This window comes from Mus caroli, unplaced genomic scaffold (assembly GCF_978045245.1).
Source record: "Mus caroli unplaced genomic scaffold, Mus_caroli_1 scaffold_20, whole genome shotgun sequence".
Lineage (NCBI taxonomy): Eukaryota > Metazoa > Chordata > Mammalia > Rodentia > Muridae > Mus > Mus caroli.
Genome location: NW_028227275.1, coordinates 10,876,698 through 10,893,652, shown reverse-complemented (window position 1 = coordinate 10,893,652; position 16,955 = coordinate 10,876,698). Strand labels below are relative to the sequence as shown.

Below are 16,955 nucleotides of genomic sequence, written 5' to 3'. Positions count from 1 at the left end.
CTGCACATCAGGAAAGGGAATCACACTTGAAATGCAAATAAAGATAATATCCAATAAAATTATTTTCATCACAACATTATTCATTATAAAAAATATGTGGATTATCAGACATTTGCTTTAATATAGTGCTTCAAGTAAACCAATCCAATCTCTCTCTCTCTCTCTCTCTCTCTCTCTCTCTCTCTCTCTGCTAAAAAATGCAAAGAAGAATGAAGGCCTCCAGTTAATATGACATTCATCACTCAGTTAAGATGTATTATAATGTTAGTATCAGTATCACCCGTTTAGGGGCTAAATCATCCCGTTAACCTAAGCTCTCCTGCTCTCATGACTTGGTATAAGGACTTCTCTTCTTCTCACCTATTCATTCCAGCTGTAACATTCAGCACTAGACTCTTTCTGCATGTAACATGAAATGTGCTGGCCCAAAACCTTCTCCATATCTCCAGGCAAATCTTCCTGGTACTTTACACCCTCTGGGACTGAGCTGTCTTACATGAATGTAGTGGTCTAAGACTTCCTCTTAAGCTGAAGGATCTCTGATACCTACCAACAGGTCACTTACATTCCTTGGAGACTCTAAACTTAAACAACACTTTAAATAAGATTAAAACTTTATGTGATGTCTCTGACTTGTAAACAGCCCTTTATGAGTCACCTTAAGTTTTACACTACACAGACATGGCTGCTTTCCATGCTTCTAATAGGCATACAAGAGCCCCTTCAATCTCAGCATACTATTAAGTAGGAAGCTCAGAAAATATGCCAACTTTCTGTTCTGCATCACAACTCACTACTGCAAAATGGCTTCAAAGTTCAAAGCCTTTGTATCGGAGCAGCCAAGGTTACAGATCCATCTGCACGGTATATGTGATGACCTAAGATTTATCTCTTCATTCAGCCATTCGTCTATGTGTTCATTAAATTCCTTCACATTTTTTAACAAAACCGCCTTAAATAAAGATGTCTATATAAATATACATGGCTCGACCTTTGTGGAGTTCATAGCATGTAGTTTTAAAAACTGCTTCAATAAAATCACATTAAAAACTATTATTTAAAAACTGTAATGAGCTGCCACTTCCTGACCCTCACCCAATGACAGCCTTTGTCAGCAGATTACTAATTTGGCTACCTTTAATAGATGCTTTTAAAAGTGTAATGGCTGAGGCCAATAAAGAAGTGTGGACCATTTTTGATTAATCTAAATCATTCAGTGTATTTCAGTTCTTAGGAAGACAAGCACTTTACAAACAGATAAATAATTTTGTATCATTCTTACTAGCCACTACACACCATAAGGGTGAGGGACACATGAATTGGTGCCCAATGCATGAATTCCATCTTTTACAATGCGTGGAATATGCTGTATTCAGTAGTAAGATGTGGGATGGAAATAAGAAGCTAGTGATAAAATTCATACAGTCTAATCATACATATTAGAAGTTATGAATCACTAATTTACCTTAGAAGTATGAAATGCTATTGCCACATGATGCACTCAGTCTAGTGAAAGATGGAAGTACCGCTGATAACTTCAGAGAGAAAGGACGATTAATTTCCCTCTTTATTTCTGTCACGATTATTGGGGGGAAATTCTGAGTAGAGAAAAAAATAGGAGGACAGAGAGTGGAGTCGTGCAGCTTAAATGACACATGAAACATTTTTATTCAATGTTTCATATTCTCCAAAAATGGGTAATTAGCCAGCCTTTCAGGCCAGCAGCATGATGTTGAATACATCATCAATTTTTATAGGAAACATGAGTTTTCAAGTAAACAGGAAGTTTCCATTATAAGACAGAGCTTTTAATTCATATAGAAGCTTTTTTATTAATAATAGTGGTGGACTTCCAGCTACCTACTGCAGCTGTGGTACTGTTCCTACCATATGGAGTTTCTTAAATGAAAAAAAAAATCAAGAAGATTTTTTTTCCCCCAGTAAATTCAATTCCTTTTATCTTCCAGATGGGCGGGTAGAGGCAGCAGGTGGCAAATTCATTTTTTATCTAGCAACATTTGACCATGTGACATATTTTATTTCCACAGTTGATGTAACCCAATGAACAGCAAATTGGGAAGAAACCTCACTAGGTGGTAAGTTAGTGGGGCATATGGGTATTTGGGGTGTATGTGTGTGTGTGTGTGTACTTATGCATGCATCTGGGACTAGCTAGCAGGTGACAAAGGCTTTTCTTAAAAAGGTAATTCAAGAAGGGTATTGCTGTTCCCAGTCCTATGAGGAGACCTTTTATTTGAAGTCTCTGGTTTGAATCTATACTGACAGCAACTGTAAGGAATGGAGAGGTCATCTTCATTGAATGAGGTGTGATTTGGTGCTAAGGCCTTAGAGAAAGATATTTTAAGAATTAACCCCCAAGATTGACAGCCAATAAAGGAAACCTCTATGCCACAGTAATCAAGGCTGTCTGGGAGAGTCTGCTGTGGCCTGTGAAGGTGACAGGAAACTGAAGGGATCATCAGTTCTGAGCATCAAGCAGTTTGTCCTGAGTTTCGAACAAAGTTCTGACCAAGTTTAGATTAAGCACATCACAAATAAGCAAACCTTTCAAGGGCATCACTGTGGACCTTGCCAGACTTCTCAACGTGGAGAAGAAAAGCCGTCTGACCAAGTGCAGAATTGTTTTTAGTAAAAAAATCAGGCCAATTGTTTTCCCTCAAGTTTCGGACCTCCCAACCCACAGAACGGTGGTAGTCAGGGTGGTGTCTGGAGGCAGAGAAGTGTGTCATATCTGTCTTGTTTGAAAGACATTTTAGAATATTTCCTTTCCTAACACTACATATAGCCCCAGTGTTAACTGGGAAAATCTCTAGAGGAAATATCCTGGTATGTTTTATTTAATCTATCTTACCTTTTATTTTCTAATTACTTGATAAAATAATATTTTCACACATTCTGGGCTGTGGCTGATTACTTCCTTCTTAGTGCAGCTCTTAGACTGCATAGACCTGACTTAGACTGCATAGACCTGACTTCATTTATTATCTCCTTGTTCTTCCCTAAGGGAAGATGCGTCTTGACCACTACCCTCGGGTTACTTGTGTGCTTTCTCTGTCTTCTCAGTCTGAGGATAGGTTTGGAGACATTTGCAACTCTCAAGAAGCGCTGCGGCACATCCTTTCTTAGACTGCATCTCACCATTACCACACATTCATTAGTTTCTCTGTACGTGGCCCCTGACTTTTAGGGCAAGTAGATTTTGCTTAAAAGATGAATATGGTGTTGGAAAAAAAAGTACGAAGAATGGAAGTAACCGCAGAGTGGAAAAGTTTGTATAAATGTGTGTATATAGGTGTTGTGGTATTAAGTGAGTATATATATGGTATAATACATAAGTACCCACTATTTCATATATATTGAAAATAGCACAGAAGTTCCTAAAACTGTTTTTAAAATAGAGTCACTGTGCAACCTCGAAATACTGCTTCTGGATAAGTATTCAGGAAAAGCTAAAGCGGGCTCTCAAACTGATTTGCACAGCCAAATTCACAGGACCAGTATCTGAGGTCATCTAACTGTTGAATTAACCCAAATAGCCACTGATGGATGGATGGGTGGGGAAAATGTGACTATACCGACACATTTGCATGCATCTCGACAGATATTCTTCCATGTAAAATGAGGTTATGTCCCCATAAGCCCATCATACCTTGAAAACGCCATAAATTGCAAACATCCTTAATTCACCTAAGCTCCTGAGCATCATCATAGCCCAGCCACGCAGACCTTAGATATGCTTAGAAAGCTTATGCGTGCCTGCAGCTGAGGGAGTAAAACTAGGTACAGCTACCGTGGGAAAATACTGGAATTTTAAAATCTCAGGATGATCTCAACTGAATTCAAAGCACTTCCGTGTCGCTATAATGTAAAACCAAAATGCAAGTCTAACCACTGTCTGTAAGTACAAAACCATCTATGATATCTGCTAAAGGAAAGAAATCACAGTGTGCTACAATAAAATGGACTTTATGAACACTGTGCTGAGAATAACGAGGCAGCAGCAAAAAGACTAGCAGTATAAACCTATGTGGGGGAGATACATACCTCCAGCAATCAAATCCACAGAAATAAGAAATAGAATGGTGGTTTTTCAGAGTGTGTAGAGGGATGGAAAAGGGTCGAGGCTTGATGAGTATTTAAGAGAAATCTTCTTGGTAGTTTGTCTCAGAATATAGTTTATATCACTGAACTTTGTAGTTAAAAATAGTTAAGACAACTAATTTTATGTTGTGTGGGGGTTTTAACTAAAAATTAAAAAAAACAACAACATTGGAATGAACTTGGCACATACACTATATTTAACTAATATGAAGATGTGCTATAATGCACCAGCTGGAGCAGATTGGTAATGCTTACGTACCATTGCTGGACCTCAGTTCTTGGAGTTCTTGAAGGTGGAATGACTCAAGGTAAAAGATAAGACATTCTGTACACTGGCCCCGCCACTTCCATGGGCCATGCCTCAGATGCAGTTCTGCTTATGTGCACATACACAGAAACGACTGAGGGTTGGAGGGCTCATAGCTGTGCATGATGAGCTTCTAATAGCATTATTAAAAGCTGCCTGTTGTATTGTATCCTTAAGTACATCCTGCAGAAGAGACTCACCGTTTTTTGTTCATTCTTCCTTGACCTAAAACCTTAGTGGTGAAGTTTATCATAATAACCTTATATACCATTTACCCAATAGACACATGTGTGTGTGTGTGTGTGTGTGTGTGTGTTTGTGTGTGTGTGCTTCCTCCCCAATATTCAAATGTCTCTCGGAGAATTATTTCTTCCTTAGACAAAACCGTGTTAGGATAAACTAAGAAGACCTTTCTGGCCAGGTTTGGTCACCCACACATTTAATCACAGCACTCAAGAGGCTAAGTCAGGGGGATCTCTGAAGTTTGAAGGCTAGGCTACATGATGCGTGCCAGCATAGACAGTTCTACATAAGGACGCACTGTCACAAAACGTGGAAGGCCAGCAAATCAATGAGTCAATAAAGTTTCCTTCTACTCTGCAAAACCACAGCACAAACCTGGATCCACAGGTTGGCCAATGGGACACACTGGATTTTTACCCTGAAGTTGTAAACATAAAAATGGAACAAACCGCTGGAGTTTGGCAAACTTCCAGCAAGCCCGTTAATCAACTCCCATAGACATAACTGTTACCCAGCCCTTTAACTCCAGGTCTTGCCACTGTTGGTTTTGAAGATGAGATTCCATTTGTGTTGTCTCTGTGAGCACTAGCTCTCTTTTGCAAAGGGAGTTCCCCTTCAATTTAATTAGCCAGTTGATTGGAGTTGCTTTCAAGCAGAGAGCATTACCTGACAATATTTATTTGCACAGTGGCTTCAAACTGCTGGTGCTGGGGATGCAATCAAATCTCCAGAGCAATGAGAAATTCTCTTGTCCCCTTGCTTTCCTTTGTGAAGGTCCTATAGGAATATCTCCTTGGATTCTCGTCATTTTCCTGTGTAGCTTTTCCTTAAAGCCGTGCTAATCATCTGCTGTTCTTCCCAATGATGTCCCAAACACTATTAAAATAAACCCACCTACAGCACTGAGCCTGCTAATCATCCTCCTACCTAATTACACGTCTGACAGCCAAGTTCTTCTGCAGGATTTCTGTCCTTCTGGTGAGCGTGAGCTAGTGTGTGCACCTGCGTGCATACATCCCTATGAAGATGGTTCACAGGTAAATTACAAATATGGTAACCATCTACCTTTATCAGCTGTATATCCTGAGAGGAGAGACACTACAAACATTCCTACATCCCTCTCTGCACAGCAAGTAACCCTCCCAGTGACAAACACATGGGCACCATCACTGATTAAAAGATGCATTTTATGTGGGAGGAAGGGGTTCCTAAGTGGATGCAGATCTAGGTTACATTGCTGAGATGTGGGCAGTGAAGCTGACAGGAGTCAGAGCCAGACTTGTGGAGGAGTGGAAGACACACAGGGCTGCCAGCCCGATGACATCATTTCTCTTTTTTCGTCTTTTCTTTCTTATTTGTTCTCAATGCAATAGCTGCTGGTTTCAGTTTTCAATTCTGATAGCTCTTCACTTTTTTTGTCCTGCTATAAATCATACATCAGGGCCTCTGTTAGTAACATCGCCTTTCTTAAAGACAGATTCACTGTTTTCCTCTCTGTACTCACAGGCAGAATCCTGCTGCCTGGTCATGATTCCCACTGTGACAGCAGAGAGAAATATTTACCCAGATCTCCTTGCTTTGCAGGTAGATTAATTTTAGGTTAACACAGCTCTTCATGGTTTACCAGGTAGCTTGATGCTTATTCCAGGTGCTGGAATCCACAACAACCTTTACCAGTGATGAGGACTCAATCTTACCTCCTTATGAGAGAAAGGAGTGACCCTGACTGTTTAGGATCGGCTGTGTCACTAGATAACACACTATTTTGCAGTAATTTCTGTAATGAACTCTGAACTATTCTCCCCACTTCCAGTTTCACATTTTGACAAAAGTATCTTGCAAACAACATTTGTAAAGTCATTTAATAGCACATCAAGTCCTTGAAGATAGATTTTCCATCCCATTTGTAGGTAGAGGCAAAAGTAATTGAAAGTTTAGGCTGTGAATTTTAAGTCATTATCAGTAGGTTTAAACATCATTACTAATCAAGAAACAATGCAATCAACATATTTTTACTAAAAAAAATATAAGTTTGTTTATCCCTATAGCAAGAATATCTATGCTTCAAGACACAATAGACCTTTGAAAGGGACATGTGTCTGCTAGAGATAAAAGTGTTTTCCCTGACCCACCCCCAACTCCTCAAAAATTCTTAAAGACGTAGCACTCAGTGAAAATGGTGAAAGAGGCACAAAGTTCTCAGTCTAATTCATTCAAATTTTGAAGCTCTGGTTGTGTGACAACGTCACTGGATGTTGTCATGGAGAAAACTGCCTCCTTTCATGACCTTGCAAACCACGATCCTTTGCAAGAAGAGCTCTTAACTACTGAGTCATCTCTCAAACCCCTACGAAATGTAGACCAGCCTGGTCTACAAAGTGAGTGCCAGGACAACCAGGGCTACACAGAGAAACCCTGTCTCCAAAAACCAAAAAAAAAAAAAAAGAAAAAAAAGAAATGTTTTGAATGTCCACTACACTCCTTGTTCTTTGGTAGCTCTGAGCATAGTTCTCAGCCATGAAGAGGTTCTGACAGCTGTAGTGGATCAGATCACTTTGGGGGAGGGGGTGCCCCTTTGATTTTGGAGAGTGCTTTGGAGGTTCTTCTGAGAGTAACTACTGAGCTGCACTTTGGCATTTGTTCCACAAAACCATTTTTCATCATATGTCTCATTCTCTGATCAAGAATGATTTGTTTGGGGATAAAGAGATGGCTTAGAGGTTAAAAGAATACGGCTTTTCCAGACGACCTGAGCTCAGCTCACAGCCTCCACGTCAGGTACCCATATCTGCCTGTAACTCCAACTCTACAGGATCTTACATCCTCCTCTGGCATCCATAAGGTTCTTATATACATGTGTCATTCACATACCCACACACATACATAGATGTAAGTAAAACTAATAAAAATTGTATAATAATTCTTCTTTTAGAAGTAAAAATAAAAAGTAGTGAGGTACATAGAGTAAGAAAGAGAAGAGAGGAAAAATTATTATTTCCTTATGTCAGCTCATGAGACACTCACCCGTTCAATGAAAATTTTCACTTTGCCAGTGTGTTTCAAATGCCAGATGGCCAGTGACTGTTCCTTCTCCTGTATTTATAAGAGAATCAGTTTTGATGTTTACTCTCAGCGGGTCATTGTCCACTTCCAATGGCCAAATACCGGGCTACGCACCTCCAATGCTCTGGCTTTTAAAAAGATATATCTATTATTTTTACTTTATTTGAATGTATTGGCCTGCATGTATGTATGAGTACTGGGTATGTGTGTCATGTCTGTGGAGGCCAGAAAAAGGTTTTAGATCCCCAGAAACTGAAGTTAAGTATGATTGTCAGCTACCATATGGGTGCTGGTTACTAAACCATGATCCTTTTTTTAAGTACTTATTCTTCTCTCAAACCCCTATGAAATGTCTTGAATGACCACTATACTCTTTGTTCTTTGGTAGCTCCTGAGATAAATATTTCACTTAGTATTTACAGTTGACACCATCATGTTGCAACCCATTTTTATATCAAAAGTAGAAAATCACTCTAACTTGCTTTTTTTGTTTAACATCATTTCCACGGTATAAGGTAAACAGCAAATAATAAATGATTAGCTGAAATGTGAATTTAAATGCTGTGTAACATAACCACAGAAGAATCTATTCTAGGGCAGAAGAGATAGTTCCATGATTAAAAAGCACTGACTGCCTTTCTGGAGGACCCACATCCGATTCCCAGAACCCACACTGCAGCTCACAAATGTCTGTAATTCTAGTGCCAGGGCATCCAAACTCCCTTCTCTGACTTCCTCTGAAACCAGACATATGAGGTGACACATATGTAGGCAAAAACCCATACTCAAAAAAGGAAGGAAGGAAGGAGGGAATAGACAGACAAACAAAATTTAGTCTATTCTAATACCACAGAGGAAATTTAAATTTCTTTGGCACCAACCTAATACAACCTGGCTCTCTGGACTGAACAATTACCTCTTGGCCAAATGAATTCTTTGTTGCAATACATAGAAATAAAAGTAAATCTTATCACCTTACTATTTTGGATTTTACAAACACACACACACACACACACACACACACACACACACACACACACACACACACCACACACACACACACACACACATTTTGAGTATTGGGTTCAGAGGTTTTTTTCCTTAGTCACTGCCTTTAATGGTTCTGACAATACCGTTGAAATAATTGATCAAAATCAGACTATTATTTGGCTTCAGAACCAAGCGTAAGGATCTCAGTGATACAGAATACAGTGACCTGAATCCCTTCTGGTACCCAACTGGAGCCACATTCTCTGTCCTGTAGTCAGTGATGAAGAATACAGTGACCTGTATCCTTTCTGGTACTCCACTGGAGCCACACTGTCTGTCCTGTAGTCATATCTTCTTGACTACTCCTATAACGTACAGTACCAATCACCTTACATCTGTGTGTGGCTGTTCCCTGGTGAGGGGCTGTTCCCTGTAGCTCAGCCCTCACTGTTTTTATAGATCACCCTGACGGGCAAGCTCAGCCCTCAGATCACCTGGCTCTGAGCTTGCCCGTCATTACTTAGACTGATATTCTTACTAACTTCCTAGCTGACTGACTGACTCCCTGCCAACACTTTTGCATTCTCCAACTTGGTTCCAGAGATCATCACCAAATGACACCCTCAACCAGAATCCTACTCTAAGGTTCTCTTCCTGGGAAATGCAAATAAGACCTTGTCCAGAAATACATTTTTACTTTAATATTTTATATAACTCTATGAATTAGTCATTTATCTTTCTTACCCAGGAAAGGTAACTGAGGAAAGAGGGAGTTCAAATTCTGTAATTTTAGAGTGAGAAACTAAAAGAATAACCTATGAAAAACAGGACATATGTTCCGTTGTATTTTTCTGTCCCTACTAATTGAATAATCATGTACTCTCTTCTTGGCTTTGGGTGGAGCCCTTGGTTCCTAACCCAACTCTGTTACTCCTCAAATAACTTTCTCCTTTGGAGAACATGAACTCACACATCGGGGCACAGGCCCAGTGCTGCCCTCTGCTGACCACTACGCTAATTGCTATTCCATGATAAAATTTAGAAAGCAGCCCAAGCAATACGTGAAGCAAAATCTCATTTTTTTTTTCATGAATTTCATGGAAGAGAGAGAGAGAGGGACGGAACGAAATGCAAGAAGGTAAAAATTTAGGCAGAATATATGAAAGATAGAGCACATTAAAGTGAACAACCTCACAAGGTGTGCAAGGGCTAAGAGGAAGGGTCTATGGTTCTCACAATATTAGCATAGATTAAGTTATGGTGCTTTGGGAACTTGTGTAACTCTCGTCAATTCAGTACCAGGTATAATATGAAACGGGATATAAGTGGGTAGGGAATTTATCTGAAAATTTGGCCTTTAATAATACATGGCTTATCTCAGATCTTGATTTTTTTCTTCATAATGTCTTTTTAAATTTTATTTCATTATCATATCTTAAGTAAAAAGCAAATAACTTCTTTTGAATCTTTAATCTAATGCTTCCACTTAGGAGTGCCTACAAGGGTATAACTCAATTACACCACACATATTTGCATATAAACAAACATGTCTGCTGAAAATACTCCCAGTATTAGATATTGTAATCAACAAATGAACTTTCCTGGAAGTCTCTTAAGATGAGAATATTTAGCCATTAATTAAAATGCTTAAAGTGAATTTTGAGGTTTGAGATTTTAAGAGCTATAGCATCATGTGAGAAACACACACACACCAAGCACTGAAAGATGCATGGTTTGTAATAAATGCTTCAACAGCATTGATAAATCTAAACAGACAAGACGAAAGACACAGCAAGTGATCAGTGATTAGAACTGGTGATTGCTTGATGCCTAACTTGTTTTGATATTTGCGTTTTTGAAATTTCCAAATTTTCTATGTGCATATTCCATAGATGTGAAAATCTATTTTAAGATATGCACTCACTGGGCTGAACATGTGCTGAACCTACAGGTGTTTATATCTACATAGATTCCAGGCAGGAAACTCAAACCAGGTACCAGCAGACGAGATTAACAAAAGGATGTGTGCAGTATTCGTTTTTGCCCAATTCATCCTCTAAAGCTGTATGGACCATGTCTCGGCTGCCTTTCCACTTCCAACTCCCCAACTTCAGATGAAGCTTTGGAATGGTGAGGATAACGGATGTGTGTTGAACCTGGGAGCTTATGAAAGGACATGAACGTATTTGTTTTGTGGTTTCAATTAGTGTCTGACTGACAAGCATGAAAGTAGAGAAGCCACAGGGACACTTCTGGCAATGAATTGCCTTCCTGAATTGAGAAAGATGAGATGCACCCTGAGTTCCCGTTGCTTTTTGTCATCTCCAAAGCTGCAGCTGATTAAATGTTATAAAGTATAAAACTTCAGTCAGTACAAGGCAATCCTTGTATTGGCTCTGAATCCTTGAATTGGCTCTGCACCGCATCCCTACACTGAAATCCTTTTAAACAATTCTACCCGAATGCTATAAATGCATGGATATTGTTTGTTAGGGAAGATAAAACTGACTCAGCAGGACTATCTCTGAAGAAGAAAAAGTAGATATTTTGAAGGAAAGCAATAAGAAGCCAAATGTGCTCTTAATTACCTTTAAGCCACGTAACTAACAACCCTTATGACTGGGCACAGAAAACAGATGAGATTTCTCAATGCTTTGTGAAATTTCCTCCCTTCCTTTGCTGGGGTTTGTCTTTGATAATGGACTGTACCTCATTGCAAACCTAGTAACATATGCAGATGTCTGTGGTGTACAGAGTGAGTCCCAGGACAGTCAAGGTTCCACAGAGAAACCCTATCTCAAAAGAAAAAAATATAGTTAAAATTTAAAAAGATAACCACACTTTTAACAAAAACAAGAAGAAGTAAATGATAACAGAGACAAAAATGAAAAGAGGATTTTGAGAAAAAGTAAAAATAGAAACATTAAAATGTTCAGTAAACCTGTTATTCCTTAGAGAAACATAATTAGTAATTCGTAATAAGAATTGGTATGTTATTCTGAGAAATTTACTCATAGAACAAAAAGTATAAATTCCCAATATTAAAATAAAAATTAGTTACTTTCTTTAATGTTAATGTATTTCAAAATCTAGGGGAAATAAATATTTCTCTAATAAAATTGATATAAAATAAAGAGAAAATAATTGCTTCATATATAAAGTAAAAATTATTAAATCTTACCAAAATTGTGGAACCAGATTATGAAGTATAAAGATATTATTTCCCTTCTTATTATTTTTCCCCCTCAATAAAAAGCTAAAAGGCTATGGCATGCATTTTATCAGTGACTTAAATTGTTTATAAAAGTAGAAACATATGCATGAAAATATATGTGATGTTTTCATCCCAAGTTCATTGTGCATTAAAAAGGTCATTTCTCCACGAGAGGGGAGCATGTGTGCAAACACACTGGGGGAAGTCAGGATCCTCTAGTTCCTTCCTTTATAACACAGTTGCTCAGTACATGTGTGCATCTGTGTGTCCCTTGGAAGGATGGATTATGTCAGAGGTTTAAAAACTCTACCATCAACCACTAAATGATTGTGGTATTGAGCTGGGAGGCTCTAAAATGCTTTAAAACAATCTCACAATTTACTATCAGGCTCACCTAAGACTGATGGTCACTCTTTGTACTATGTGTGAGATAATAACCAACTCAGTTGCTAGCCTCTTATGACCAAAGCCTCATCCATCTCAGATAGTATCTGTAAGTTACAGTAACAGGTGACTGGGTTAAAATACAACATGAGAGTCCTGGAATCCTAAGCCATCTCTAATGTATAATGTGACATATCAATGTAGTTAACACACAAACCATTGAAGGGGCTGAGTGTACAGCTGAGGGTGTGCCAACCTTGACAGGATACAGAAAGGGACAAGCTTACAGAAAGACATTTTAAAGATCACACAGACCCTCCCCAAAAGCGACTTTATTGTCTCTTAAATAATTTTAAGAGATTATTTCATCATCTCGTCAAGCTAAGAGACTAATGCAGATGAAAAAGAATGAGACCTACAGGTGTTGCCAAGTGTGGGTGGCAGCAGGCATTTGAGTAATGTGCCAGATTTGTGTTTGGGCCAACGATCTGGAAAGCAACTGGGCACAGAATTTTGTTTGAATTTTTATTAAATGTTTTCCCAGCGGTGACCTTGCTAAACTTTCCCAGAAGTGTCCTTGTTTGATTTTTATTTTTAGAAATCTTTGTTTTATTTTGGAGTTTTAGTATAATTACATCATTTCCCCATTCCCTTTCCTCTCTCCAAACCCTCCCGTGCACTTTTTGTTACTTTTCAAATCCATCACCCCTTTGATTGATTATTGTCACGTGCATTTGTATTTAGGAATATACAACCTTCTCACTCTGTAGGTTGTTTGGATGTATATTTTCGGGGCCAACCATTTGGTACTGGATAGCCTTTGGTGTGCTCTTCCCTGGGGAGTCTATGTAGCCCACTCTCATATTTCCTTAGTTGCCTGTAGTCCTTGTTAGGGTCGCTGCCTCCAACCATTTTGTCATGTCTATTTTTGTGTTCCTTGTTCAGTTCCTGATTAGTCATTCATGGGTACTTTACAGGTATAGTTTAGAACATCGTTAAAAGACACAAACTATAAGTAAAGTCTTCACAATCTTTCTGCTCCCTCTTCAGCAACGTTCCCTGAGCATTAGGGGCATAGATGTATAAAAAGAAAGAAAGAAAGAAAGAAAGAAAGAAAGAAAGAAAGAAAGAAAGAGAGAGAGAGAGAGAGAGAGAGAGAGGAGAAAGAGAGAAAGAAGAGAGAAAGAGAGAAAGAGAGAAAGAGAGAAAGAAAGAGAGAGAGAGAAAGGAAGGAAGGAAGAAAGGAAGAAAGGAAGAAAGAAAGAAAGGAAGGAAGGAAGGAAGGAAGGAAGGAAGGAAGGAAGGAAGGAAGGAAGGAAGGAAGGAAGGAAGATGACTGGGTGGCTCGGTGACTGGTTGGGTGGCTGGATAGATAGATAGATAGATAGATAGATAGATAGATAGATAGATAGATAGATAGATAGATAGATAGGTGTGAGAGAGAGATAGACGGACAGACAGACAGAGATGTATCTATTGGGATTGTCTTTCACAACTCTACATTTAATTAGATATGATTTTACGTAAATGTCTTCATCTGCTTGGTAGGTCTCCTTGATAAGGGGCAAGAACTACACTAATTTGTGAACATAAGTACAGATATTCAGAATTTAGTTAGAGATTGTTCTGGTCCAGTAAAGTGGCAGCAGCAGGGTCTCCTCTGTGAGCAGAAAGATTGTCAGAGGATCAGGCTGTTTACTGACAACTTGTGTCTCTTAGCCGTGTTAGAACCTGTACCCGTACAGTCTTAGTAACATGAATGTCTCGTTAGGAGCTGAACAAGGACCACTACAATAGACATGAGGATGTGGTTGGAGGCAGCGACCCTGCCAAGGACTATATCTTCACTAGTCCTGGACAGTTGGATAGTTTTCCAGTACCAGGTGTAATTTCCCTCTGTTCAGCAGGTCATTAAATGAATGAACTGGCTCATATCATATGGGATTTACATTAACTGAATATCGCCACGTATTAAAATAATGATGTAAATTGATTTTGATTAAGATGCAAACCTAAATATTATCTACTATAGTTTCTACTATAGTTATCTACTATTAAAACATACATATCTATTTCTGTACACATGTAGAAAATAAGAAAAGTATTCAGCTATAGACTCAGGAGACAGCTTAGTCTGTAAGTGCTTGATATGGTCATATGAGGACCTTAATTTGATCCTCAGAAGCCGTGTAAAAAGTTTATAATTGGTAATATGCAATCAACAGTACAAGAACAACAATATTTGTATTTCATACCACAATGAGTACTCATGAACAAGGTTTAAAGGAAAATGATGTCACACATACAGAATGCACAGCTATAGTCCTAAATTTCCTAGGAAAGTATCATGAATAGCAAACCCTACTATCTTCTCTGAAGTCTCGAGAGTGCCCACAATGAGAACATGATCAGCATATTACCATATGTACTTGAGTACACATTAGCCATTTTCTCTAGGAAAATATTTCCCAGTAGAGATAAGGAATATACAGTATTGATAGATCATGCATATATGTCTATGTATATTTATATCTCCAGATTCACGCTATGTCTGTGTTGGAGCTCACATATTACACACTTACGTATTTTCATTTCACCCTTGTGTTGTCAGGTATAGCTCTATGCATTATGATTTGTGATTATATACGGCTCCAATTTCCAAATCCCTGTGAGTCTGGAATATATGCTAAACAAGAGATAGGTGTTTGTATTGCTGAATCACATTAAAAGTTTCACAAATACACACTTGTGGAAAACATAGACTCCCAACCTTCAACTAATGTAACTTGACTATAAACATTGAGGGTTTTCAATAATCTTGTAATGCCATCTTTCAGTGGCTATTTCAGTCTCCACGATGGATCTAGACTCCCAGAGTTCCTTCGGTTGACTGCATAGCCAAGGATGTCTGCTGCTTGTGAGCATGTGTTCCCGACCCCCTACAAGGTCTAACATGGATGCACTTCCACGGACATCTTCTGCCTACTGTGCTCACTTCTTTCCAGCCCTTAATCACCACCAACCCACAACAGGGGAACATAGGATTTCACAAGAGAAATTGGCTTTTCCAGGAAGTGATCTTGGGTTTGCTTTGCCTATAGATTTGTGTTCATCTATGACTTCAGCAACTATCTAATTTTAGGGATACAGTTAAAGTCCTCACTGGAATACCTCACTCTGTCCTCAGTCTCAGTTCCTCCAATGATCTTTAAGCATCGCCCTCATTCCAATTTACCTTCATGATTCTTGTGCTGTGCTGTTTCTTCACTCCTCCAGATACTCTACACGAAATACACCCCTACACGTTTGTGATCAGAGCTTCCTCCAGGTGCACATTCCTGCTACCTGTGCACCAGCCAGCTGTGAAGCAGCGTCCTGCGCATCACCTTTTCTTCCTTCCCGGCAGCCTTGTTCTAGCCTCCTTGCTCAGTGAGAAGATAGTTATGGTGCAGCTTCTTGGAAAGCAGCGGAGCCCATGCTCCTGGAGGACCTCATTTAATTTTATGCTGGCTGCCTGGCTGCCTCGCTTGCCCTCAATCTATCTCCCTCTTGCTGAGGAGCCTTGCTGATTTCACTGGAGTGAAAAGAATGCATTTCCTTTTGACAAAAGTCACCATCCTCCCCTTGCAAATTGGCCAGAGGCATAGGGCAGAAGGGGAATACAAATGACATCAAAGGCACTATTCACAGAAACAGAAGTTACAGCGGAGAGATGCTCATACACACACTCTGCCTATGTCCTCCTTGGTTACTAAGAATTACCGTATGGAGTGGTGATGCGCACCTTTATCCAAGTTAATAACTTTACATTTTCTTCAGCCCATGTATTTCTGAAGCTTTGGGGGTATTAAAAGAATATCTTAATCCTAAGAATTGCTTCCAGCTCCAAAGTGATTTATCCAAAGTTTCTTAAAAATAAATATAACCACAGGGTTTATACCTACCTAATCCTGAAAAAAAAACATATTGACACATTTTTTTCCTAGGTCTTTTGCATGTGGGAAGAGGGTGAAGCTTCTAGAATGCAACACACTGCAAAGGAACCGAGGTTCTCATCCATTGCAGGAGTGACTGTTAAAGCTCTCTAGCACTTTTCACTCATTGCTTCCTACTTTAGGGTCCTTTTAGCAATTCCTCTTCACTTTTGCAAAGCTCAACAACTTCTCTGAAAAATACAAATCAGAAAAATGTGTTTTTTTTTTTTCTGATGCTCCTGTCTCTAAGCTCCTATCTGAATCTACCCCCTTTGTAAATGCAAGCCATTTTTACTGTGGTTGAGCCTAGAGAAAGAAAGAGAGAATTGAGCTCTGGATACATGAAGCCCAGTCTCCTCAAACTGTGAAAGGTGGGTAAGCAACTCAATAGATTTTAGTTCTGTTTTCTTCATTTACACAGACAGCATATAGATAGACAATTAAGCTAGATAGATGATAGATAGACCATAGATGTTAGAAATATTCAGACTCCGTATAGATAATGCACGACCACAGATAATGTGAGTAATGGCGGACAGCAAATTATGGGGTAGTTTAAAAGAAGACACAGGGAAGGTGCACAGCCTTTAACTGCCATGGAGTCAACCTTCTTAAGTGTCACCCGGAGAGACACAGGGTCACAGAGAAGGTCTCATCT

At 39.1% G+C, this 16,955-nt stretch overlaps 1 protein-coding gene across 7 annotated transcripts in view; it reads right to left on the bottom strand.

The window, feature by feature from the left end:
• Sorcs1 (sortilin related VPS10 domain containing receptor 1) overlaps nt 1-16,955 on the bottom strand; it is a 527,192-nt gene that overhangs the window by 273,121 nt on the left and 237,116 nt on the right. Inside the window, exon 1 of one of the 7 annotated variants that reach the window (XM_085833867.1) lies at nt 7,697-7,740. The exons of the other annotated variants lie outside the window; for them this stretch is intronic. The gene's annotated coding sequence lies outside the window, so the exon portion shown is untranslated. Of the gene's footprint in view, nt 1-7,696; nt 7,741-16,955 lie in introns of those variants that run through there. 7 annotated transcript variants of the gene reach the window in all.